This window comes from Drosophila yakuba, chromosome 3L (genome assembly GCF_016746365.2).
Source record: "Drosophila yakuba strain Tai18E2 chromosome 3L, Prin_Dyak_Tai18E2_2.1, whole genome shotgun sequence".
NCBI classification, from domain to species: Eukaryota; Metazoa; Arthropoda; class Insecta; order Diptera; family Drosophilidae; genus Drosophila; species Drosophila yakuba.
In genome coordinates, this window is record NC_052529.2 from 21,099,851 (window position 1) to 21,127,182 (window position 27,332).

The 27,332-nt window shown below is 41.7% G+C and overlaps 1 protein-coding gene and 2 long non-coding RNA genes across 3 annotated transcripts in view; 2 read left to right on the forward strand and 1 right to left on the reverse strand.

Annotated features, from left to right (window-relative positions):
- The first annotated feature begins 8,805 nt into the window (after positions 1 to 8,805).
- On the forward strand, positions 8,806 to 10,821 carry LOC120321556. Its single transcript, XR_005561221.1, has 2 exons — positions 8,806 to 10,336; positions 10,403 to 10,821. It is a non-coding gene; the product is annotated as an uncharacterized LOC120321556 (long non-coding RNA).
- Positions 10,723 to 12,957, reverse strand: LOC120321555. Its single transcript, XR_005561220.1, has 3 exons — positions 12,757 to 12,957; positions 11,775 to 12,169; positions 10,723 to 11,523 (listed from the first exon to the last, which is right to left on the reverse strand). It is a non-coding gene; the product is annotated as an uncharacterized LOC120321555 (long non-coding RNA).
- Positions 12,958 to 13,263: 306 nt separating this feature from the next.
- Positions 13,264 to 27,332, forward strand: part of LOC6539435 — an 82,301-nt gene continuing 68,232 nt past the window's right edge. The window contains exon 1 of the mRNA XM_039374768.2: positions 13,264 to 13,801. The gene's annotated coding sequence lies outside the window, so the exon portion shown is untranslated. The remainder of the gene's footprint in view (positions 13,802 to 27,332) is intronic.

The following is a 27,332-nucleotide window of genomic DNA, read 5'->3' on the forward strand; positions in this document are numbered from 1 at the left end:
ATTGGTGATTTTAAAGCACAGGTACCAAGGCAAGGACTAAGGTAGTGGGCGCTTCCTGGAGAAGCCAATCAGCTGTCTTTTCACGGCTGCCGAGGCCAGCGGAAATGTGTAAATCAGCCGTCGCTTCTAGAGGCCCTGTCCATGTCCCTTGGCCTTAGCCCAGCCCTTGCCCTGTTCCCAATCCCTTATCCCTGGCTAATACCTACTTAACTTTGACTTTGGTGACAGGCGACGGCTTTAATCAATGCCACGTCCCTGCCACCAGCACAAGGTTAAAAAGTTCGCCCTGGCCATCTTGTCCCCACTTACGCCCCATTATCGTTCCCCACTTTGAATGGTGAGATGGATGAGGATGGGGCGGTTAGGGGGCCGCGAAAACGTTGGAAATTCATAATCCGCGCAAATCATTTTTCATTTTTTCTCTACTTTCCGGCAAAGGCAGCGTGAGTTCTGGCCATCAATCAATTTCATGCTGCTTGAAGATGTAAAACTGCTTAAGTTACGTTGTACTTACATTTCACTTCACGAAGTTCTAGTGGTCTAAAGTTTCCATCTCCCTTCTCTTTAGCTTTTCGTTCCAGGCGCCTCTGACTATATTTTTTCTACATTTTGCTTTGGGTATGTGGGGCTTGTCTACAAATTTGGAAGTCAGGCGAGCATAAACTCATTTTTGTGCCCACTAATGGGTCAGGGATATGATGGGTGGACTGGGTTTCAGGGTTGAGTCTAGCATGGTCCACGGAGAGAGTTCTTATCAGTATTTTTATCACCTTAAAATAAAGTCAGGAATAAAAGTACGAAAAGTACCAACTAAAAAACAAGAAAAAATCCGTATTTTCTTAAATGATTATGTTTGAATGAATCTATACTTTGAACATCAATAAACATGGGTTTACTTACAAACGCCATAGTTATCAAGAATCTGTATAATCGTTATTTCACTATTTCACCCATTTAATGCACCAAAAAAGCGTGTCTCCAGCCTCATAAATCTGCAGGACCTTCTAGGGCATTTATCCTGGCCATCATCCATCACCGTTTCCTTCACACTTGTTAAGTTTTCGCTTGGTCGTTACGTTTCGTTAGTCTCGTCTGGCCAGCTACTTCTCCCGATTCCAATTCCGATGCCTCCGCCCGATTTGGGTGCAGATCCTCCGCCAGAGAGCACAAGCCCCCAGAATATTGGTCCGCCATTCTGGCTCTGCCTGCATTTCCATTTTCCGGGCCACCTTGTGTCGCTGGTGTTACATTTTTATGATTTATGCCTTGGTCGGCAGTGTCATGAGCCCAATTAACATTTTGGTCCTGTCCAGCGGACCAACATTTTCTGGCTTGTCAACATTTTCGGTGCTCGTTTTTTTCGGATGCCTTCTTCTCGGGTTTTCTTTTGATACTCGTAATTTGATTGCTAACTGAGCTCTATTGCATTTGCCACTGCCTGCTTTCTGTGCCAAAAGTTCACAGCAATTATTTGCATATGGTAGGTCCCTCGGGTGGTGTGGAAAGTCAGTGGTTGGGGGTCCTTTGGCTTGCTAGCTGGGTGGTTGGGTGGTTGGGTGGCTTAGTGGCGTGCTTTCGACTCTCTTTGCTCATTTGCTTTTCACAGTCGCCGCACAAAGTAAATTTTCGAGATGAGGGCCAACGGCTTTTATCTTTTTTGATATTATTTGAGCTTTCTACTCGCGTTTTATCAGCAATTGTCTTGAGTGCACTGGGTGAGTGGGCGTGTGGGTTTTATTATTTTTTAGAGTGGGTCGGGTCTCGGAAACCCCGTCAATTAGCTGGCTGCAAAGTTTTCGGCGAGCAAATTCCCCAGGTGTGGAATAGCTTGTCTTCGGAGTCATGCACTTTATACTTGTAATCGCTAACAACAACATTCGGAACACGCATGCATAGTTAATAAAAGCTAACAGGCAAATGGCAAACACGATGGGCGTGGCGTGTGGGTTTCACTTTCGAAAGTGCTGCCCCAGTGAGGCGATAAATAAATATTTTCAAATAACTTCTAGGTACTTAAATAGGATTTGACTAGACTCCAATAATAATCAAGCAGATTCTTGAAACGGAGAATTTGTGTAACTTTGTTTCACAAGGTTGCCCAGCCACTGTACGCCCATTATGTGCCATTTTCAAACGAAAAACGTGTATTTAAAGCCCGAAGAACTCGACTAAAGCTCTCCCTCTTGTTTTAGATCTTTCATTATCTGTACCACTTTTCATCAATATCTAACCTATACTTAGAGTTATACTATATTATTTGAATTAGAACTATATTTTAAAATTAACCAGCATTCGTCACGCGCCTCGTGCCGCGATGTCCTTAATCACGATCCCAACTCTGGGTCACGCACATCCTGTTTAATCTGCCGTTAAGCCAAAACGCCTGCATTGGGTTCTACTGTCTCGACTTTTGGCAATTTAGTTTATTTATAGCTCGACGAAACATGAGCTCATGTTTGGGCTTATGTTGGCCTTGGGTGCGAGCGAGAGGTCCTTACTAACATGCTCTGCTGACACATCATAATTTGTGTCAGTGTATGGGTGTGCGGGGTGTCATCGTGTTCATGTTTCCAGTTCATGTTGTAATATTTTAATGTGTGAAGCGACAACTGCTGCCGATGTCGTTTTCCGAAGGAAGCTGCTTCAGAGAGGCGGCGAGAATGGAAAACCCCCGACACAGAATTAGGTATAAATCAAGCATTCTGATAGCATTAATTCAGCGTTTTCTCAGAGCCTTATATCATCTCAATATGCTGGGAGGAATCACATTTGGAATGCCGCGAAGAGAGGCGCAATTTGGTAAATCACTTCCAAGAGGCACATAAACAGGAGGATCCCATAGCAGAGAATTAGGGATAATACTCAACGTTAAAAAGCATAAAATCTAGACATCGGACTAAAAAAGAAAAAGAGAACCATTCTTTATCTTAATTCTAAAGAATTCACAAACAGTATTGTTACTTCGTAGCGTGTTTTTTAAGAAATGAGTGGTAAATAATTTCTTTTAAACTATTGAGAATTGGCAAGTTCTTCACTAATAAAATAATACATTTATTAAATTAAGACTTTAAGTTCTATTGAGCACTACTAAAACGTATGTATTTTGCATAAACTATTATATTCCTCCCAACTGTGTGAATTGTACATGTACATACATACATCTTGGGCCTAATAATTAACCGTGCTGATCAAAAACCCTCATCAAATCACCAAAGTGCCATCCACACCATGCCATGGCATTCCATTATCAAATCCCTGTTGGATTTCCGGAACCTGAATCAACACAATTCGAAGCCCATCCAGAAGTCGAAACCCGTTTTCGGCACCATCGTTCATTCATCATCGCCGCCTGGCACTTGGCAAATTTACACAAGCCAGCCAGGTAAACGAATAGACAGAAGGACGGAGACAGCTAGAGCCGAAATACAATTAAAACCCAATCTAAACTCAAATTTTAAATCACAAAAGTTATCAGTTACCTTTCGGCCTGCAGCATCAGAGGCAGCAGCAGCAGCAGCAGCCGCACGTAAACTTTGGCCAGAATCTGTAAGTTTGCAGCTGGATCTTGGTCAAAAGATACGGCTACGACTCCATACACACGCACCTTTGGCAAACACACTCAATTATAGATACAGACAGACGGTGAGACAGTGAGACCCACAAACTTCCGTGGAAAACTTCTCGGGCACTTTGAAAATGAAGCGAATCCTGCCCAGGCAGACGGACCGTTTCCCAAGTTCGATTTCTGGCATTTGCTGTGCTCGGCAAAATGCATTTGCCATTCCAAACTAGTTCCAATTGATTAAGTTTCTGGTTAATGGATTGTTTACATACCTAAGCAGGCCGACTCACAGAAGTGCAACTCTGCAACTTTTGGCAATCACCACTAAATGGTAATCACAAATTCACTGCCTGAAAAGCAAAACGCACTTGAGTATAGGAAATTCCATAAGGTATTTGAGTGGCAAATGGTGAAATCACATTATATCTCACTGCAATTAATTATGCTGGTTCTATAAGTTTAGTCGTTCACTAAAGCGGAAAAACCTAATTGCTATTTGTTGATTCCAAAATAAAGTCCAACACCGATTTTGTAGAACCACCGCACTGTACTTTAACACAGTTATCTCCTCGTTTTTTCGAGAGCCCGCTAAAAAATGCATAATTATTTTCCTTTATGCCATAAAGCAGATTAAAAAACTTTTGTTTTTAATTAGAAGAAGCGCTGTTTCGGGCAACAAAAGAAGGCATGGAACTTGAGAGTAACTTTGCAAACATTTCATTGCGCGCATATAAATTACATGGAGAAAGAAAAGCGTGAAAAGCGCGAAAAGCGAGCAACATTCTTGCCAAAAACGATATGAAATAAAACCAGATGAAAATCAAAATTAATGCAAAGCTCTCCTCCAGCAGACAATGCGGCGTATGCGCAATGAGCTCTGCAATTCTTGGCAAAATTACGCATACGCCCCCTTGCGAAAGTGTGAGCGCATTGCGGGCTGCCTTAAAGTTGCGCCAGGGAATGTGAATTAATTTCGTTTTAATTAAGTTCCCATAAGTTTATTAAATTTAGCAAGCAGGCCCCAGAAACACATCCACAACCACCAATCTCGCTGCGACAAAAGGACTAAGAACTACGAGTATGTGCAGGAACAAGATGACGACTACGACTCCTGGCACATAAAACGTTTCAAAATTAATTAACAACTTATTTGCATTTTGACGGTTCTCGAGGTGCTGCGGATTGTGCTTGTATGGATGTCGCCATAACAAGATAAAGGAGTCCTCATCTTGTCGGAAAACCTTTGACACAAATTAAACTTGTGCATGAGCTTATAAGATTTAAGTTCAGTGAGACCGATCTTTCGGGAATAACTCTTATTTTAAACATGTGTTATAAATATTTATCTTTATTTAAATACCTTAATAGTATAACTCCATGCCACTCAACATCAAACAACCAACTTACACGGCAACTTCAATGAACCGTGAAAACCAGTGAAATAACAAATTAAGGTGATTAAATATGCTCATTTCATACCAGACTGGTTTGGAATCAAGTAGTTTCCTTCCCAGATGAAGCTAAGTGTACATTAGGTCCATAAGCTGCAATCCTTTTATACATTTTCAATTAGCATAAACTTTTAAGTTGCCCAAAAGCCGACTCTGTGCAAATTGGCAAAACCCGTTCAACCAAATTAGTTGTTCAATTCTCTATTCGGCTGTCGGTGTGATTCCATTTGAGTGTGTTGGCCTAGGCCAATTTTGTGCTTATCGTTTCATTGTTTATGTTAATTTTAGCACATTTAATTTTAGTATTTTACAGTGGGCTCCACCAGCCGGCCTGCCCAGTTGGTCTGAAATGTTTTGCGGTCCGTTTATCGCCTGATGCGAGGCAGCAAATGAAATGCGGTATGCAAATTGTGACGTTTTTGTAAAACACCAAATAAGCTTCTAATTAAGTTTTCATGATTGCTGGCATAACAATGTTATGGGGTCGAATTGGCCACCAGACCTTATCGGGTGGTGCACGGATTTCATTTCAAATATTTGCACACGGAGCTGCATGAAATTTCTCGTTTTAGCGCAAATTTGAGGATAATCTCTGCGCAAATTAAATATCCCTGCTCTGGGGGACTTAATTTCTGCTTTAAGTGAGCCCCGATTATATCCTTTTGACTCCATCCAAGTTCAGTTGACATTCGCTTATCAACTGTAAATCGCTCGAGAAATATATTCCCCGGTCACTGAGATGCCTTTTGTTTTCACTTTCCTCCAGCTGCCAATGCCATTAACTCATTTTGCATGTCAGCTGCGCTCAAAAAAGTAAAATTTCGATGCATTAGGTTCACTGTATTCTCGCTTTTCCCACCCCCTTGTTTTCCCCGAAGACTTGACACTAAAAAAATATGAGAAGCAAGTCGGAGCATCGAAACAATGACGGAAAATGTCGTGCATAATTTAAGAGAAAATTCTGCGGAAAACGATGTCAAGGTATCGCTGACTAAGTTCTCTGGGGGTTGGCTGTGACTACGATGATAATGGTGCATGTTCCATAAGGATTTTTTTTAACAGCATTAGCTGTTTAATCGCGATGCAGATTTGGAGGCTTTAAAAAGCTGAATCTGATATGGTAAGATAGTTGGGTAGGTAAAATGACTAAAAAGTGAAGTTATTTGATACATCAAATCGCTGAGGAAATTCATTCAAAAATATAAAACTGCATTTATCCGTTCTGCTAGTAAACTTCAATGTGTTTTCAAACAACCACCTTCATGGCAATTCTCACCTCGTGGTAAGCGCTGAACTGTTCTATTTAGTTGCATTGTACACGGCATAAGCATTTTATGGCTACGTCATAAGTAAACTTTTAAAGATTTTCCATCCCATTTGAGAGTAAACTTTCGTATACTTAAATAGCAAAGTTTGCTCTTTTTCCTCAGTCCCGAGTCGACCTCTACTCCTTTCATAAATATATTTGCCATTCAAATGCAAACGCTTTGCTCATAAAATTGTACCAGCTGCAAATAAAAGTATTTCAACAAGTCTGTATATACAAAAAGCATTTGTCAACGGTTCCGCTCCAGCTTCCCCATCCCCATCCCGTTCCCCTTCCCCCCGCCAAGCTTCCCATCTCTTTTCGTGCCGCTTTGCCTTTGGCGAGTCATTGAGGCGGCTCCTGCGCTGATCCTGTTCCTTGTTGAAAGCTGCATTTCCGGTCACTAATACAAGTCAAAGTACAACGTTGCTTGGCTGCCTGAGTTCCCACACCAGCCCACTTTTAGATGCACTGGGGGAAAAACTTGCAGCGTATTTTATCAATATGATAAATATTGATTATTTGTTTTGTAGCCATACGTTCGAATATTATTTGGATTTTTTGGCAGAAAATAGGAACTCCTTGAAGCTGGAAATAATTTCCATTTTTTTTTTATCTGAAATATTAATTTTAAACGTGAATTTTTTCTCCGTGGCCTCTTCTCCACTTTTAACTCCCTGCCACGGCACTTAGCCAACGCCATTTTGGGCGGCCGTCCCATCCTTCTGTCTCTATCCAATTCCCGCAGACCCTCTCCTTCTAGCTCTCTATATCCATCTCTATCTCTCTGTATGTCGCCGTGCCTCGCTGATGATTTAAGTGCACTTTGATGCACATTTTTCGTTGCTACTTGCAACAGAAGCAGCATCAGCAGCTGCCCCAGATAATTTAATTAAATTATACGCTTCCTTACGTGCGTGGGCGAATGGGGGAAAAGGGGAGAAGGGGCGGGGCTCGGGGGTCAGGGGTCAGGCAGTAATGGGTTAAGGGGGGCTCGCATTTTAATAAGGTTTGTTGGTTAGCTAGTTTTGAGGTTGAGCTGAGTGTAGTTTTGGTTTAGTTGCATGCGCCACGCCCCAGCCTCTTTTGGCTTTTGGGGCTGCCAGCCATCTGGGTTGGAAAAGCAAAGGAAAGTGGAAATGGGAAAGCGATGGCAAGGGGGCGCCTGGGGAGTCTGATAACTTAGCTTGAATGGCTATAGCACCAATTTTTATTCAGACATTAAAGCACATATTTTCTTATCGAGAGCTGGGCAGTCATCATTGGTCTTTAATTTGGATACAACAAAGTACCTCAAATTGATTCTTGGGGATAAAATTGGTTTTTTTTTTGGAACTAATTAATGTAAATATATGTATTATCACGGAAGTAGAAAAAATTGGTAGAGGAAGTTTACAGCTTCTTCTTAAAGATACGGCGTTTTTTCTCGAAATTACTTTTCATTGAGTATCTACATATATATTTCCTTCTCGTTGTCAGCTTTCCAAATATCAAAAACCTCACTGCACAATTTTTGGCTTGCGGTTGGGAAATTAAGCTTAAAATATTTGCATATGTCTAGCAACATCATAAAAACGGAAATGCAAATGCATACGAAATATTATATATTAACAGTAATGCCATAAATCAACGTCCTTGTCATACCACATAATAGAAATTTATTGCGTACTATACTACTTTTGGGACCATATTTATACCCGTTACTCGTAGAGTAAAAGGGTATACTAGATTCGTTGAAAAGTATGTAACAGGCAGAAGGAAGCGTTTCCGGCCATATAAAGTATATATATTCTTGATCAGGATCAGTAGCCGAGTCGATCTGGCCATGTCCGTCTGTCCGTCCGTCTGTCCGTCTGTCCGTCTGTCCGTCTGTCCGTCTGTCCGTATGAACGTCGAGATCTCAGGAACTACAAAAGCTAGAAAGTTGAGATCAAGTATACAGACTCCAGGGACATAGACGCAGCGCAAGTTTGTCGATTCAGGTTGCCACGCCCACTCTAACGCCCACAAACCGCCCAAAACTGCCACGCCCACATTTTTGAAAAATGTTTTAATATTTTTTCATTTTTGTATTGGTCTTGTAAATTTCTATCGATTTGCAAAAAAACTTTTTGCCACGCCCACTCTAACGCCCACAAACCGCCCGAAGCTGCCACGCCCACACTTTTGAAAAATGTTTCGATATTTTTTCATATTTGTATTAGTCTTGTAAATTTCTATCTATTTGCTAAAAAACTTTTGGCCACGCCCACTCTAACGCCCACAAACCGCCCAAAGCTGCCACGCCCACACTTTTGAAAAATGTTTTGATATTTTTTCATTTTTGTATTAGTCTTGTAAATTTCTATCTATTTGCCAAAAAACTTTTTGCCACGCCCACTCTTACGCCCACAAACCGCCAAAAACTGTCCTTCGCACTTACACTAGCTGAGTAACGGGTATCAGATAGTCGGGGAACTCGACTATAGCGTTCTCTCTTGTTTTTCTTTAACAACGTTAAAAGATTATGCTAACCGGCTGCGTTAGCAAAAAAGTGTTAAAAGTTATTCGTCAACGTCACAACATCCTTGTTGTGCCACACACCGCAACCAGCAGAAGATAGGTAAACAAAAAATAAAATACTCATAAAAAACATGTGGCAAAAAAAGTGAACACATTTTGTGTTCATAAAGTCATCATGTTTTCATATTTGAAGACTGCAACCACATTGCTGTTTGCTCATGTTCTTAAAGTGGTAACTGCCCAAAAAAGAAACTCCGCAAAAAGTTTCTGGCCATCAAAAGGTAAACAAACTCTCGCAAATTCCCAGCAAACAAACTTCAACTTGAACACACCCAAAATGTCTTCATTTTCACCTGTTTTCAAATGCTGTGCCTCCTTTTGCTTTTCACATAACGCCTAACACAGTTGCAAATGTGCAGAGACGACAACACGGGCGGCAAAAGAAAAACCTCAGACCCAAACATATTTGCATAAACAGAACCCCACTTTGATGGTTTTGCCGGACGGACCCAGAACGTCCAGGGTGTTTCAGCTATTGAATGCAGTTCGACGAAAACTAAAAATGTTTTTGAAATATTTGGTTGCTTTTTCGACGGTGGTTGAGGAATTAGGACGCTGCTTACCCTCAGGCATGAAGTTATAATCTTAGCTATGTCCTATGTGAAGATAATAGTATTAAGATATAAACTTGGAAGAAGCTTAGTAGATGGTTCCTTACGTATATCCCATAAGTAACAACCACGACCGAAAAGAGTGTTCTTGTTTCGCCTTAAAACATCAAAAACGCCTGGAGTCCTCTCCACATTTCTTGCTGTTGTGCGGCTGTGCTTGGCATCATCAGGTTAGTGTTTAACCTCTGCAGAGTGCTGCAGTCCACTCAAAAAGTCTTTGACTTGCCATTCCACAACCCCTCTTGGCCAACTTGGACCGGGCAAAAAGCTGAGCCAACCAACCAGTAAACCGAGGCAGCCAGTCAGCCAGAGTTAACCAGTCGACGTAGTCATCATCATCCTCGCCAGCTTCATAATCTGCAGCCTCATAATCGCCGTAGTCGCTGCTCGGCATAGCTTTTAGCCACTCGGCTTGCTCTTTAACGCGTTAACGGGTTAAGTTGCCTTTTGTGACCATGTTTTGTTTTTAGCCATGCCTAAAACAACAAGGGTGCACCACAAAAATACGTTCTTGGCACCGTATTTTTTCCCACGACTGCATGTAAAAATGTTCTTAAAGTCCAAGGGTTATGTTCTTATATATTTGCCTATTTAAAATACCGAGATCCCAGACTTGATGTGCTGGAAATATTACATACTACAATAGTTTGTTTCATCGTGCTGGTGAGTATCAAAAATCTCTGTGTCTTTACAAAAATTTTTATTTTCAGATTGACAACGGTATTTTTCTCAGTGTACACGGATGTGGAAACAGAACACCACCGGGTTATGTGTAATTAGCCACGCAGACTAAGCCATAATCCGTGTAAAATGCCTTGGGACAGATTTTAAAGCCAATTCTGAGGTGAGTAAAGTCACCGCAGCGGCAAACCGACAGATTAATCCCATTTTAATCGACTGAGGAAAGCAGGAAAAACGCTGAAACCAGGATATCCAGGAACTTAATTTTTCTGTGGCTACTTCACTTCTTCGACCGCGAATTCATCTCACTTGCAGGCGGAATGGGACAAAAAAGCGAAGCAGGTTACTGAGTGTCGCTAGCTGACAACCTCCCGACGAACATAGGCAGGGTTTCCTGTCTAGGATTTAGCCCGACTTCCCCCCACAGATTTTCCGAGCTAGCCACTCCTGTCTGCGACTTTCGCACTGCCTGCTGCGTTGACCTTCCAATTTAATCCACGGTTATGATCTACGAAGTCCAGTTTAAGTCTAAAGAGGTTGTTGCTAGTATAGATTTTTTAATCGCGTAGGGATTATATAATGCGTGCTTATTGTAATATTTATTGTAAATAGAACAGTAAAGCATAACATTGTCATTTTATTGTGCTATTACTATTATTTTCTAATTGTAATCCCATTTCAGCAAATAAACTGGGTGAGTACTATCAGGATTCTGATCTAAGAGTTTTTAGCATGTAGCTCAGTAAGGGTGTAGGCTTATAATGACACAACTTCCAAAACTATACTTGGCTAGGACTTATGGTACTGGCATTAAAGTAATTCAAGACCATTTCCATCTCTCGGGAGCCAACGACTTATCCTCGGGCAATCATTACTTGCTTAGCACATCACGCGTCTTACGGGGAAGCGAACCCTATTTTCTGGATTTCATTTCAAAGCATTTTTTCCACGCCCTCTGCGGCATTTTTCTTCCGCAGAACTTTGTCATAATTTTGCAGCGAGGCACGTCGACTTTCCCGGACTCGGCACTCCGGACTCCGGACCCCTGACCCACCAACTCCTGCGAGTGCCCGGAATCCTCTGACGCCCGGCCCCGGGCTTCAGCTAGGCTGTCAGCGTGATAACTCCTTTTCGTGTTAAACATTTTCAACTCGCCTTGAGTGCGAGGCTTGTACGGGTTCCATGGGCTCCATGGGTGTACGGGTTTCACGGGCTGCAAGGGCTGTACGGGTTGTATGGGTTATGCAGCAGCTGTCGCCTGTGCGGACGCACACAAACAAGGCTTCGCACTCGCACTCATGTGCACCGGAAAAAACTTTGGGGCTCTCCTATTACTTTTTCATTAAGGAGCTGCTGTCGAAAAACTTCTATGATGCATTGACGTAAAGTTAAATATGAATGATATGAATAGTATGAGTACAAACTAATGTTATATGTAAGTAGGTAAGTTAAAAATGGTAAAATGTATAAGTATGTATTTTAAAGTGCTATTACAGGAATACAACTATTTCAAAGTCTTGTTTTAATTCTTTATAATTATTTTCGAAGTATCAAAAGGTAGGTAAATGGTAGGTTGGATAATTGCTGTAGGAATATCTGACCTTTTAGTGGGCGGCCGTGCGGTAGAGTTTTCTCACAGTGCAGAGCCTCTTTCCTGTCGACTCGGTCACACTCTGACTGCCGAGCGTCCATTGGATGGAGGGTGGTGGCAAAAGGACTCCGCCGCGTGTCCTGCGAGGCTACGACTCTTTTGGAGTCAACTGCATGTCAGTTTTGTGCGCTCCTGCAGCCTTCGCCTGCTTTGATTACAATGCTGGTTATGTTCTCACCCTCGGCGAGTGCGAGTGTGTGTGGCAGCTCGTCCTGCTGGATCCTGCATCCTGGATCCTGGATCCTGGATCCCGGCATCGTTTGCCTCTGATAACACGGTAAGTGCGCTTGTTTATCCAGCAAGATAATTTGGACAAGTGTCACCTCTCGGATTTTCACGCGCCGGCTGGAAAATAAAAAGTAACCCCTGCGAAAATGTCGCAACTTTTCTGAAATATGTATGCATGCATGCACCTCGCCAGAAACTAACTAACTAGCTGCAGTTGGGGTTAACTGCCGCTGGATCAGGTGAAAGTCCGGGCTGGGAACCTGGCTTTAGTCCTGGACCGGGATTGTCTCATTTTATTTTGCGCTGCCCGCCGTAATTTCGCTGTCAGCCAGCGCTTCGTGGCATATTTTTGTTTTTTGGCAGAGGGGCGTACGCGTAATTGGTGTTTGTGGTTAGTTTCGGATGTGTCCGCGGCAAAAGGCAGTCGCCACCTGGTGGCACAGTGGGTGTTGGCACTTTAATGTGGGCTTAGGCTGCTGCAAAGCTCTGATTTACTCTATAGGAAGTTTGGGTAGATATACCGCTTAAAGGGTTTTACTTAAGGCGTTTCTTGTCGAGATGTGCTTATTACTTGTTATTCTTAAATTTAATGTTTTCCTTATCAACCCAGTCTGCGTGAATAGGACCACGATGCAATCAATTCAATAAAATCAGATTGTGCTCCTTTAATGGCCTTTATTATTGCCCTCGAAAAATACCATTACCTGAAATTCCTGCTTCTTTATTCCTTCTTCGATGTGTCTTGGCATTTTCGGACATTCCGAACAATCGCAGCTCACCTGACCATCGCAATGCCGTGCCAGAATTAACCCACATTAACCGGAGTCAAGTTGAAATCGAGAACACAATATTCTCGGAAAAACGCGCATGCCCGTCGGAATGGAATCCCTGACACATGCAACATTTTTTGACAGCAATCAGATGTTTTGGAATCTTGGCGCCCAGACACACACACAGACGCACGGGCAAACGCGCACACCGACGAAGAGAGCTTTGTTTTTGTTAACCTTGCCTAACGACGAATGGCGAAAACAAAACAAAAACGTGGAGAGGCCACAGCGAGAGTCGGAAAAGCGGGAGCACGTTCAGAGAGGAGGAAAATCTTGGCTGCGCGTGCGCACCAAATCCGCTGAATGGAAGTGCCAGAGAGGCGAAAGCTTCTTTTTGGCCTGCCTTTCGGGGCGTCCAGGATTCCGAGTTTGTGGCCAACTCATTACGTTCGAACGTCAGTAGTTGAAACAAGGACGCGTTACGTGCAGAGTACCCAGCGCGCAGCCTGAGAAAATCGCATAAATCGCCCAGCGCGTTGAATTTAGCGGATAAAGCTAAAAGTTAAATAGAAATACAGCAATAAAAATGCAGGAAAATTCTGCTGTCTAAGTGCTTAAGTGGTCTAGTGCCCGAGTGTTCTTGTGCTTCTTCCCAAAGGAAAATTGTGCCGAATCAGCAGATAGTCGTTACGTATACGCAACGTGTGCGGAGTGTTGTTTTATTGATTGCCCAGCAGCAGAGCCACACTTAAACCACAACGAAAATGCTGATGAAACAGTGAAGATTTAAAGAGCAGCCTCCCTTCCGAGGCTCGAGCAGTGAAATGCGTGCAGCTGACAGTCAAGGTCGCCGACGCCTCATGTCACCCATAAAAACATAAGGATCTACAGAGAAATAAACAATTCTAATAAAAGCAAACGAAGCGTCTTCGCAGGCAGTTTCAAGTCATCAGCAGCTCATCAACTAAGCGAACTTAAAGTAAGCAAAGTGCCAAGTCAGTCAAAAAGTAAAAGAACCAAAATTTAAAATTCCTTTTCCGCCACAATTGCAAGGATGGGGCAAATACGGCGTGGAAAGGAGGTAATCCCACCGAGAAAGGCTGCCCTCCTCAGTGTGTGTGTTGCAACTTATCTCCTCTGTTAGACACACATGGATACATTATGTACTCTATATAAGGCAGGATATACATAGTGGGGAGCAATCCTTAAGGCGGCTCCAAAGAAAAGTCTGCAGGCCGCCTCTTGTCGCTGGATTTGTACTAGTACTCTTTCTTTTGGGACTACAAAACGAGTATCAACTGTTGGATTACTTGTGTATTGGTTATTTTCGTGTGCCCCGGCTGACACAGTTTTTGGCTTTTGTCTATTATTTGGGGCCTCTGACTGCATTACAGGTAGCCCAGTCAAACGAACTTTGAGACAGGTCAGGACACAGATTTGCGGGCTCGAGTGCTTGAGTAATGAAAATATGGCTACCCTGCTTTGTTTTCGGATCTGTGAGAAAATGAAAAAATGGATCAACTTTTTAGATATGAAGTCTAAATATACGTGAATGTATAGCTGCATATTGGTTATATCACAGGCGGAGTTGTTGAAAACAGATTTATAAAAAATAACTTAGCTGTGTTGTCGCACTTTTTATACGTTTAAGCAGTTTACTCGCATCTTTGTAACACCATTTCACTGAGAACATTATTGGCCTCAAAGTTCAAGTGCATTTCAACAAAATTCTAAGAATTGTGTTCTCCATAAAATGCTGACTTGCCATTAATTTAATGAATAAAAGGTATTTGAAAAGTTATGTTTTGAATGAGTCTCGAAACTTTCCTGCTCTCGTATCTCACTCGCCTTAGTTAATTTCGCTCTTGAGATTGTTGATGACGACCCATTTGCGATATCTACACTCGCCCCTTTTAACTTTGTCATTGTACTAGTGCCAGGAAAAGGAGGCAACTCACATCCAGTGGAGGTTTCCGCCCACGTGGCGTATGAGTTATGCATTATGGCTTGCCGCTTCGAGACTTTCCCCAAATATATTTCCATCATCAGAGGCACTTTGTTTGCTCTACGCATTACGACAAATATTTGCCCATCGGACAACATATTCTTGTGTTGTCTTCTGGGTTGTTCTGCCGTATTTTACTCTGCTTTATTTTCTCTGTGTTTTTATACTTGTTTGTTACTTAGGCTTGTGGGCCGTGCGAGAACGAGGTCAGAGCTAAAATCTAAGCCGTAAGCTTTACCCAAAACAGCTGATGTCAGCAGAAAATGTGTGCACGTAACGTTTTTTTGTTTCGGAGTCTCTAGAGAAATACACAGAAAAAACGATGTTTTGTATACCATGAGATATGGCACTCTAACTTTCATAACTGGATTTCCATATATACAGATTAGCTTTTTTCAGGCCACAGAGAACAGGTACAGCGTGAATCTGGATATAAGGGGCTGATTGTAAGAAGAAAGTAAGAGTTTCAAAAGAGAATGTTGTCGTGAGATTATTAAAAAAGGTATCTGTGATACTTACAATATTTCTGGTATCCAAACGTCCAATGAAGCAAATATGAAAATATTATACATAGTAATATTTATACGCCGACGACTTTAATAGATTTTATTGTTATTACCCTTAGACCAATAATTAGTTGTATTATAAAAAATTGTCGTTTTGCCCAGAGAACATATATGAAATTAAATAGGTTTTGAAATGCCATTTAAAAATGGAAAGTCGCCAAAACTATACTGGAACTCAGTTATGTTTCTTGCGAGTGTTAGGCAGACATTCAAGTCAGTGAGCAGTGGGCGTGGGCATGGAGGTGGTTCCCCAACAGCCACTCGACCATGGCCGAGAGCGGTGTCACAGACTTTTTGCGGACTTTGATTTATCTGCAGTGCAGCCCGCAGGCGACTGCTGCACCCACACCAACACCCACACACTCGCACTCACACTCATGGACTATTTCTGAGTTCTGGCATAAATTAAGTGTTTATTTTGGCTTCAGCTGGGATATCGTTACATTTTATGCTTGCCAAACTTCCTCGGCTGGTCATCATAAATTTATTCTGTGCAGCTTGCTTTTAGGCGCTACTTGCAGTGTTCGCTTGTGTGGGTGGGGAAAACGAAAGTGTGCCAAATCAGAAAAGGAAATGATCGGAATTGAGGGAAGTACTCTCTTCGATTTAATTTGACATTGTTTATCACTTCATTGCCAATATATAACTATTTACCAAATATAGAGACGTCCATACGCCCATTTAAATCTCGAAATAGGATTTATTCACTGCGTATAAATGTAAGTTATAGGGTCAACTAGCTGATCAGTTATGGAAGACACATAAGCTTATACGTTTTAATCTAGCCAGAGAAACTATTAATTTACCTAATATTACCTAAAAATCTCCTCACACGAATAAGAGTTTTCCAGGCAGCTCTGCTAAACTGACTAATAAACATTTGTTCTGCCACTTGGCCGCACACACAAGATTCATGTTATTTATATAAGGTTCTTCCATTTTTAAAGCTAATGCCGTATGCACATTTCAATCTCGGACCGGAAAAAGAGAGAGAGGGTAAAGGTGGTGGGAAGAAAAGGAAACTCTCGCTGATTTATGTGCTAGTTTTCCTGGCGATTTCTCGTTTTTTTTTTCTGCGCTTTCCATTTTCGCTTTTGCCCTCTCTAACTAGTTTTTGAGAGTTGTGCAGCAGCATTTTACTCCAATTAAATTTTCATGCCATATGAGCATTTCGCACAGCAACTGGGACAACAACAAGGACGAGAGCTCACACAACGAGACGCTATTTTCAATTTCCGCTGCACAGAAGTACTGAAAGGAATGCGATTTTTAACACAATTTCACTTTGCCGGGTGAACAACAGGCTGCGAGTGTGCCACTGTGTGAGTACTTGGCATAGAAAACGTTGACGACTAAAAACAACAGGCCAGACCCCATCGAAAGCCCCCCAACCCCCAAACCCTACACAACCCTACCCATTGCCACCCATACCACCCATCCCACCCACTCCCGACCAATTCCATCCGACTCAAAACCCGACGACCCGACACATCGACCCAGAAAACCCTTCGCCTCACTCACCGACTGACAGTTCAAGTCAAAATGCCCTTTTATTGAGATTTAAGCATTTTTGGGTCATTTCCGAATTGTGTTTGCGCAACAGAGATAGACGCTGGGGGAGCGAGAGGGCACGGCCGGCGTTTAAATATTAAAAACCTTGTAACGAAACTACTAGGAAGCCCGGAAAATCAATAACCAACAGCGGCCAGAGTTGAAGGCTAAACGTGGCGCTACAAAAATAAAAAAATAAAAAAACATCGGACGAGCCAGTGGAAAAAAACATTAAGCCAACAACCAAAATGGGCATTTTGCATGCATAGATACATGAGATCTGCGAAGGATGGTCGCACATGATGAAAAAGGATATACATGGCTGCGAAAAAACGAAACGACGGGGAAACAAGGGGAATGAAAATGGAAAACTTTTTAAAACGCTTGTTTTATTGGCCTTTAGCCTCAGCTTGTTTGAGAACACAATATAACACGATATTGTAATGTAAATAGTTGAGCCAACACTGTTTTTCAACCGTGCCTTTCAGCTGTAAAGTAGTGATTTTCCCACAAGTGCACAAGCGATTCAATGGGCTTTTGAGTTGCAGTGGAATTACACGGAATAAATGTCGCTGGGGGAATTATGAAAACAGGCTTATCAATTTTTTTAAGGGTTTTTGTAATGAATGCCTGATTTAATGTCTCGAATGGCAGCACACATTAAATGTATGGCTGATACTTTTCAAATGTCATATATAAAATATGATTAAATGTTAATATGCGTTCCAAATTGTGTGAATACTACACATTAGCCCCGCTAGTAACTTCCGCTAGTAACATCAGTCAATTTGAAGTACCAGGCATATGTAGCACACCGCTATTTAAATGCGGAACCGGTATCCATTTGCTGGTGGATATATCAAATGTAAATTACCATAATGTGACCGACATTTATTCGGGGCTTCCGTGAGCATCGTACTTTCACTTTGACTTTCAGCAGCGTGCAGCTATTTCATATGGCCCCCCAACTCGAGCGAAGTCTTCTCTGGGCCATTTTGGCTGCTCTTGGCCCTTTCGCGTGTGTGAGTTTAATATATCGCGCCTTATAATGTACGTAGTACGTACTGCGGGTTGCTGTTTGCTCGTTGCTCTTTGCCTTGCATGCTGAAAATGGAACTCGGAACTTGGAACTCGGAACTCTCGGCGTAAAAACAAATTACATGTGGGCTTAGCCCCCGTTTTTCACCGCCCACCATCGCCCACCACCCCTTTTCTGCCATTTTGCAGTCGCTTCAAGGCCACAATAGCGGTCAGGCCGTAGTCGGTCAAAGTTGGTTGCTATTTGGGTTTGGCTCTGCAATTATATTGTACTGTGTTCCTTTTTTCGGTGGGGCCAACTCTCGGCTCTAATGAAAAATGTTCGCAGGCAGAGCGGGCGCTTTTCATGTTTTCATAAATAATTAAATTTCTCGTTTTGTTTGGCCTTTGTGTGCGGCAGGAGCCGAATAAAAAATGGAATTGAAACGGGCCCAGGGTCGCGACTAATTAGGAGCGTGTTTCGCTGGACTCGCTTTCGCTCCCAGAACGGATGCATTAAATTTGCAGCGAAAGGAGGAGAAAGTTCGAGGGTCTCCATTCAAGTGGCTTCTTGTCAAGTTGCTGTTGCCAATTATGCAAAGTTTTCGGAGCCAACTTGACGTGGCCAATTGCAAACTGAAGCACTTGAACTGCCTTTTCAACTGCTGCTGTATTTGTTTTCGGTAGTGCGCCCAATGGCCATTTGGCAAGTTAGGATACAGTACAGTAAATTGGTTGTCTAATAAATATTGTGATCACCAATCCATTTTACCAATCGGATTTTCCTTGATTTCGTATAAAATCATATGTTACATAAATGCCGCTCTAATTTATGGTAGAAAAATTTGATAGGATTAAGTTGAAACCACAATTAAGTGTCCTAATAGTCCATGGTTTCAGTTAATCTTTATTATTATTTTGATAATTTATATCGAAACATTCTGTTGGTGCGAACATCATATTTAACAGATTTTTATGTTAATGCAGTAAATATTAAAATGGTTTAGAAGGCTTATGAAATTGCACGTAAAATGTATTTTATTTTTAATTAACACTATACACTCATTGCGAAAGTTTAAGCCATCCGAATGAATAGTTAGTTGGCTGTTAGAAGTGGCTACCAATTTCGCCACTTGGCATTTTTGTTTGCCAGCTAACTTCTCACATTGTCAGCTCGGCCACAATTACCCCAGGCAACTGAACAATCTGTAAGGGAATATATAAAACTTTGTTCTGATTAAATCGATGACAACCTTTTCCGGCGAGTTTCGATTTTCCTTTCGTGGATCGAGTGAGTTTCTTCTCTGTGTTTTGCCAGGCGAAATTGAACTGTGCCATTGGCAGGCCCAGGAGGGCTGTTGTTTGTTGTTGGTTGTTACACTGGTTCTGCTGCCACGCCCCCTTTATCCTTGGAGAGATGTAACTTCCACGGGGTCCTACGTGTCCGTTGCGCTCTGTTTGCGTGAGCCGGAGAAATGCAAGGACCTCTGCGTCTGCGGACGCTTTTCTTTTATTTTTTTTATTTCGCTCACATGCCATTTCATTTTCCGGCTTTTCTATTTCACTTTATTTTTATTTTTGCTGCTGCCAAAGTGTATAAGTTTCGCAGAATTTTCTGCTGTGCCATCGGTTTTGGCCGCTATCCCAAAAGTCAAGCATCAATTTGATCAACTCTTGGCGCCAGTCTTTAATATGTTTTCAATTTTTCCCCTTTTCCCATGGAATGGGAATCTTCAGTTTCCCTATATTTGGGAAAAACCTCAGCCAGTTTATTGTTTTTCTGGCTCAGAGCTTGTTACACGCCATTTAGTTTTACTCTGCATATGGAAAGGAAAGCGGAAAATGTTTGCCGAGAAAATATTTCAGCTGCGCTTACAAATTTTCATTCGGATTGCAATACTTTCTTGCACATGACATGAAGTTTGCTGTGCGTTCGCAGACAAAGTTAGTTTGGAAACGATTTTCCTGGTCACAGCAATTGCTTTTTGTGTCTCCTCTTGTTTTTATTGCCGAGCAGCTAATTTGAAAGTTTCCCCAGAAATAAGAAATCAAAAGATTGATGCCGGACAAATTTCAAAAGTCACATAAATTTCATTAAGTCCGATTCGGAATGCATTGATAACTGCACCGCATGCTAAATACTATTTTGTTAAAGTGAATTCCCATTTAAGGTGGTAAAACACTTTTCCGCGCACGGTTTGGCGCTGTTCGATGAAAAATGCCGGGTGAGGCTGTCAAAAAAATGCCATCAATTAATTTTAAAAGTGCAATTATGATTGATAAAAACTACATACGAGTTTAAGACCGTTTATAGGTAAGCAAACAGTAAAAGAATTGAATGGAAAATGATTGGAACGCCACAGCGAATTTGAAACTGTTTTTGCCTACTTTTTGATTGCTGTAATTTGATTTGCATAAAAACTAAATAAATTGCCAAGATAAAACTCCACAAAGCTGTGACAGACGAACGAAAAAAGAGATACGTGACACTCGGTTGCTGGCCACAGAAAATCAAGTGCCAATAAATACCAAAAACTGCACAATAAACACGCGCCGGGCCAAAAGTGCAGGCCGTGTTGGAATCTGAAACTAGTGGGTATCGGACGTCAAACTGGTTCATAAACAAGTGATTGAAGGAGGCATAGGACCATATATACATCTATTTGTGTTTGCATATCCGAAGGCAATTTGTGAAATATTTTATTGGAATTGATTTCGGTCGGCTTAGACTTTGGAGCTGTAAATAATAGAGAAAATATAATTTGAGTGATGAATATTTGGGCAGATATCCAGTTTGATGATAAACATCGACTTTGTTGTAAGTTAAAAGTATTACTTTACCCGGTATTGCAAACGACGAAGTAAACATGCATTTTAATGTAAATATTATTCGTTGAATTACAAACCAAGAGTTCCTCAGAATATTAAAGGCCTAGGTAACGAGTGCATCAAGTTTTGTATTTGCCAAAAACAAATGCATTTAAATTACTAATAAATACCGCATCCCGATGTATGCCAACAGAAATAACCTCACCCAATTACAAGCTCCTCTCTTTTCACTTTCTCCGCCTGCCATTCAATGGTGGGAAATTTCATTTTCTAATAGGCGCCAATATTGCTTTGATTGAACGCTTCCAAAAACTAGGCCACAGAATTCAACAAAAAAGGCGAAGACAAAAATTGAGGAATTGAGGCCGTCGCAGTTCGCTCCTTTCCGCGCTTTCCCTCCATTTCCCACGATTTTCCAGCACTTTCTCCGCATTTCTCCCCTTCTGCGCAGCTTGTCAAGTGGCTGCTTCAGAGCTCACTGTTCTGAGCAATGTGGGCTAAGTTGAGCTCTGCTTCTCGTCTATTGATTGCATTAAAGGGGGGAAGCTCGAATACCCACTAAATATTACGTATACGTACATTAAAATTCAATTTACGTCCGTTCGATTCTGCTGCTGCCGTTTGACAGCTCGAACTTTAATTAAAGCCACGAACGACAGGGTGATAAGGGTCATTGATTAGGGAACGTGGCCCCGAATTTGGCGAGCACGTGTGCAAGTCCCTATAAATGAAATGAAAAACCCCCAATATCGACACACACACTGCATCCAAGGACATAATCAAACATCAAGAGCGAGGAAAGTAAATGTCGCTAATGTAATTTATTGTTCAAGGTGTCGCCGCAAATGGAAACGCTTTGGCTGTGTTAATTAAAGAAATATAAATAAATTTATGGTCTGTGCACTAAAACAAAAGAAGGCACTTTTCGGTTTCAAACTATTCATGTTAACCGATGCCTTAGCGGCTTAGAATATTCTAAAAGAATTGATATTTCATTTAATTATATAAATATTTTTCAAACATGCCACTTTCCTCCATTAATACGTTTCTTTAAGTGGTTCTTGATGAAGAGTCTCGGCCTTGCCAGGTGCAAGATATTGCCAAAATATTTGACTAATTAAGCCATTCAGGGCGGGACGGACTACGAGGCGACTTCGTGGTTGCCTGACATTCTGGCCGTAATGTTCGGGTGACACGCAAACACGTAGACAATCGTCGCCATCAGAGGCACTGACAATGGGGATTCCCCCCTTTGGGGCGAAACAGAATAATTTCGGGAGTCGGGCTGGGCATATTTGAAAGTTTTGTCGCAGCACTCCAAATGGCTGTTACTGCTACTGTCATTATTATAGTTATTTCCCAGCATTAGTGCAGTTGAAAGTGGCGCTGACTAAACAAATTAGCACATTTTCATGTTGCTATAGAATGCTTTTGCTAGTTTCTGCTCTACAGTGCCGTTTTCCCTTGCAGGTGACAGCCAGGTGAAGTGCCCTAATGAAGGTAAGAGGGAAATGGCTCCAAATGGGCGGTGGCTATTAGTTGGCGGGGTGGATTTTCAGATTTCGGGTTTTAGGGGCGCATAATGAGGAGCGTTTCACAAATGTGGGCTGAATATCTGTGCAAATTGGGCCAAAACTATCCCCGTTGGGGTTGCAATAGCTTTATCCTCAGCATATTTTCGAAAAATTACTAAATAAGTGGGCACAATGAGTTCCTGTTACGTGTTAGTGCTGAAAATGAGACTGGGTTGGATTTGTATACCAACGCTCTTTTGGTTTAATCAACTATCTACCCACGAAATGAGTAAACAAATGCGGATATCCGAGCACATCTTCCCAACTATGAATTTAGATACATTTTATAGGTTTTCTTGCTTTTAAATACAGAAAAATATGGTACGCTTAGTGCAGATCTTTAGTTATTCATCTAATTCTATCACCGTGCTATAAAAATATTGCAATAGTAAAACTCCATTAATACTTGGGATATATTTCCAATCGTAATCAACTTTACACCCGACTTTAACGATGGTTATAAGATGATTTATTTGTGCAGAAATACTATACCCTAACTTTAGAACTGTAATATTTAATTAAATATAGTTGTACAAGGGAATGAATCAAATAATAGTGACTCCTTTCACTGATGAAACAAGAAAAAAGTGCTCTAGAAAATGTAATTAACTGAAATTTCAATCAGCCATTAAATTTAAAAAAATTCCCCCGCTAGTTATGCACATTTTACAGTCTCTGTTTTATGGCAGGCACATTCCCTAGATTCCCCCAGTTTTTCACAGTTGTTTACATTCCTTTACTCCGCCACCTCTGGCACCTTTCCCTTCTCAACCACGACTACCTATGCTTTTAATTAAAGCCACAAAAATGCAGCACACAGAAGAAAAACAAGAAGAGAGACACGTTTTACTGCAACCAATTAAACCATAACGAATACATTATAATTTTATTTTTATTTTAATATTTATGTGTTTTTCGCTATGCGCCCCAAGTGAGCAGCTAGCTATGTGTGTGTCATAAAACGGCGCCCAATTACTTAAAACTAACGTAAACTCACACCCCCTCCCCCGCCCCCACGGCAGAGTCCCCAGGCCCCCGAAGCCGAGAAGCTTTTCCTCCGCAAATATAAATATCACACCTTTTCAGTCGCCCACATATCTGTTTTAAAATGGATGTATATATCCTAGTTTTCCTCCAAGACAATGAAAGCCACTACAACTACGCAGCCTTGCTCCTGTATTCTTGGCTGCGTGTAGTGCAGTGTATTCCGAGTAATCAAAAATGCAAATCGAGCCCATGAATTTCGAATTAGTTTTTAGCCTGCCAGTACGCCAGGACACGAAGGGCTTCGGCAGGGGGCAGGCGTGTTTAGGCCACGCGGATTTTAGGCTAACGAACACACGTACTCGACTCCGGCCGTATCTCTAGTCTCCCCACAGCTGTACGTGTAACAAATTTGTATCAGTTAGGCCGTGGCCAGGAGGATTGGGGGATTGGGGGTGTGGATCGTTCCCCGGCAGCGTTTACCTGGTTTACCCATGCCAACACATCCAAAATCTACGGAGCCAAAAAAAGACACAAGTACACGAAAGTAGTCATCGGCAGTGCGCGTGAGGCAACAGTTGAAATCAGAGGCATGGTTGCGTGGGGCCAATTAGGTGCTGCGTATTTGTTCCGCCCGGAACGAAAAACACTGTAAAAAACCCAATACTCAATTTATTTTAGCATTTTCAGCTTTTGAAGTGTTAGATCTTTAAAAAAAGTACAAGCACAAGCAGAAGCAAAAAACAAGCAAAAAAAAATCGCTACATTTATTAAGATATCAATAATCTATTGATAATAATAACGGAACTAAGGAATTAAAAGTGCTGATTTTTTTTTTAGAAGTACAATGCATTCATTGATGTTTATCCTAATATATTTTTAAAACATTTTTTCGAACTTCATGTATTCCGGAGCTCTCCGGGTGCAGTATACACTTTCACGACGCCACCTTTGCGATCCAGGACGAGGCTTAACGCGAACTGAGGCCTGTGATTTGTGGGCTCTGTTGGTTTTTGACTCGGGATGATCCTTGCCAGTGCCTCCACCCAGCTCCATTTTTGCCCAATGTACGTGACGCGCATTTCCGCAAGTCCGCCTATCAAATATAAAGTGCCAGCAATTTATATTTCAACGCAGCGGAAGGCGGTGGAAAGAGGGCGGTGGCGGAATTCTGGCAGTCAAAGCCAAGCAAATCAATGTAAATATTTTTAAGGAAACGCCACTGCAAAGGAGGGGAAGCCGAGAGGTTAAAGCGATTGTGGACTGGAAAATGCAGGCCGAGTCAAGAACTGCATTTGTCGGCTTTCGAAAGCCCTCCTCTTATTTTTCCTTTCCGATTTTCCTTTTTTCGGTTGGTTTCTGCTGCCCCCCAGCCCACTACCAGTGGCATTTTCAATTTTACTTTATATGCAAATTTGGCATTTTGTAGCAACTGCTGCCATTGATAGCTCTCAGTTTCCCTCTTCCCGTCCAGTCTCCGCTATATTTTTCCGTTTGATTCCGTAACGTAACCCATTCGGAGCCCGGGTCTTTAAGCCAGCTTTACTTGGGGCAGCCATTGCATTTGAATTTCTATAAATTTTTCATTTTCCATTTAGTTGCAATGGCACGCCACACAATAAAAGCAAACGTTTGTTTCCAGCACAAACTAAATCCCCCAAACATTCTTGCCATGTTTTTAAGGCTGTTTTTCTTCAATTTGAAATGCTGCCATATATTTTTGTGTGGTGTGGTCTCGGAATTTGAAACTTATCTTTCACACCAATTGTGCATGCTTTGGATAAGTAAAATATCCTTAAATTGCGGACTTAAGTTTTTAGTTTATCTTTAAATTAAACATTTGATTTAAATGGCAGTCAATTAGGTTAGAGATATTTGAAGTTGAGTATTTGTATTTACCTTACTTTTTGAGTCGTTTAATAACAAGAGAGAATTCCCGACTATCAGATACGCGTTACGCAGCGAATAAGTATTTCTTGCGCATACTCAACTTTCTAGCTTTTTAGCTTATAGTTTCTGGGATCTCGACGGAAGGACAGACGGACGGACAGACCCATGTACTGTACGAGTAGATATATTGCTTAAATATTAGAATTCACAAGTAAGCACGTGTAATGGAATATTTATTTTGATTTCCCGTTCTATATTCTAGTATCTAATGCACCCCGAATTCAATCGGAAGGTTTTTAGTGCTATGTGTCTGTATTGAAGTAGCTATTGCGAAAATACGCCATGGATATACCATAACACTGTGCCACTCAGGCACGTAGTATTCATTCATACACCATCTAAAAGCCGCATTTTCCCATCAACTGCCATTAATCTCGGGTACTTCCCAAAGTCGACACACATAAATGAGGACCTCAGCTTCCCAAGATCCGCTTGGATCCCCCTTACCACACACTAATGGCACTCTGGTGCTGCTAACAAAGTTTAAAAATCCGACCAAAAACTGTTTGCCATCGCTCGACTTTGTCGCCGCCGCAGGCGATGGGCGAAAGTGTCAAAGTGCTGAAGTATGTTCAAAGATTCATAAGATTAAATGCAAAAGCCTATCCCTTTCTGCTAGCACGGAGGTATGTGAAGCTATCTAAAGACAGCCGAATTCTGGCAATGATAGCTGAGCCAAGTCTCTAAACACTTTAGGCAGAAAGAACAAAATATCTGGATACTAAGAATAATATAAGCGAATAAATTTAACGTTATTCAGCATTAAAAAAGATTTTGTAAAATAAGAAGACTAGGAAATGGTATAAAGTATGGAAAAATGCAATACGGTATTTCAAAAAGTTAGAAGGTATTCACCTATTATTTCACTTAAACGCATTCCAGACAGGGCGCATACTTAATGTGTGTTCGGCCAAGACGACGGAACCTATTATGTCCTATTCGAAGGAAGCGAGCATCCTGAAAAGAAAAGAAAAGAAAAGCCTAAGTCTAGTCCTGGCGCCGAAGGCTACCGACGTCGCCTGGACAGTCCTTGAACTCACCTCGAGGTTTTCATTTGGCTGGGGGAATGCAGTGCACTGCATGTATTAGCCTATACCCAAAAGTTCATTGCCCTGCGGCTTTTCATTCTCTCTATTTAAGAAATGATATGCAGAGATGGCGTGAATTTCAATTTTCGCCGGTCTTTTCCGCCTTTCTTGCGCTGTGTGGAATGCCTCGGCGTAGTGAGCGCGAAAAATTTAAATTGAAAATGCAAAATGCTCATATGCAATTTGTTTGGAAGAAAAACTGAGGGGGCTCTGGCCCTTTTTACAGTTTGCCGGGCATAAAAATCCACGACGGTCTACATTGTTGTCAGTTTGTAGTTTTGGCTACAATCGTTTGCTTTACGACCACACCCACACACGCACACATACACATACACATGCAGTCAGGACAAGAGCATTTGGCATTTTATGCGAAATGTTTCCCCGGCAAAGGAGCCGTCGGGATTCGGCATTATAGTTGTATGAGATCCCGGCCCTCCTTTTGATACCAATTCCAACTTCGACTGCGAATTCCCGCCATTCCACTCTTTCGCCTGGCTTTAAAATTAAGTTTACATTTTTAATGGGCAAAAGTCCCTGCCCTTTGGCTTTGCAACTGCGTTCGTTTTATGTTTGCCAACTTTAATGGTCATGACTTTCGGTACTCTGCTCGCAAGTTGATAGTCAGCATGAGAAATAGTGGAAAAAGACATACTGAACAGGAGTATGTGGCAAATAAGTCATATCATATGGCAAATGATGGGAGCGCACAGTACGTCACTTGGATAAGGACTCTGCAAGGGATTTTGATTAAATTCAGGGAAGTGGAACAGGATGTTGTAGTAGCTGTCGGGAAGTGGACAACTTCTACTTTACAAGCCGTTTCCTGCGCCACAATTTTGAGCATTACATTAAATCTGATACATTTATTTAGTCAATTCATTTTAGCTTTTGTTTGCAATAAAATTCTTAAGGCATTTTCGGCTTAATGCAATTTACTGCTTCGTTG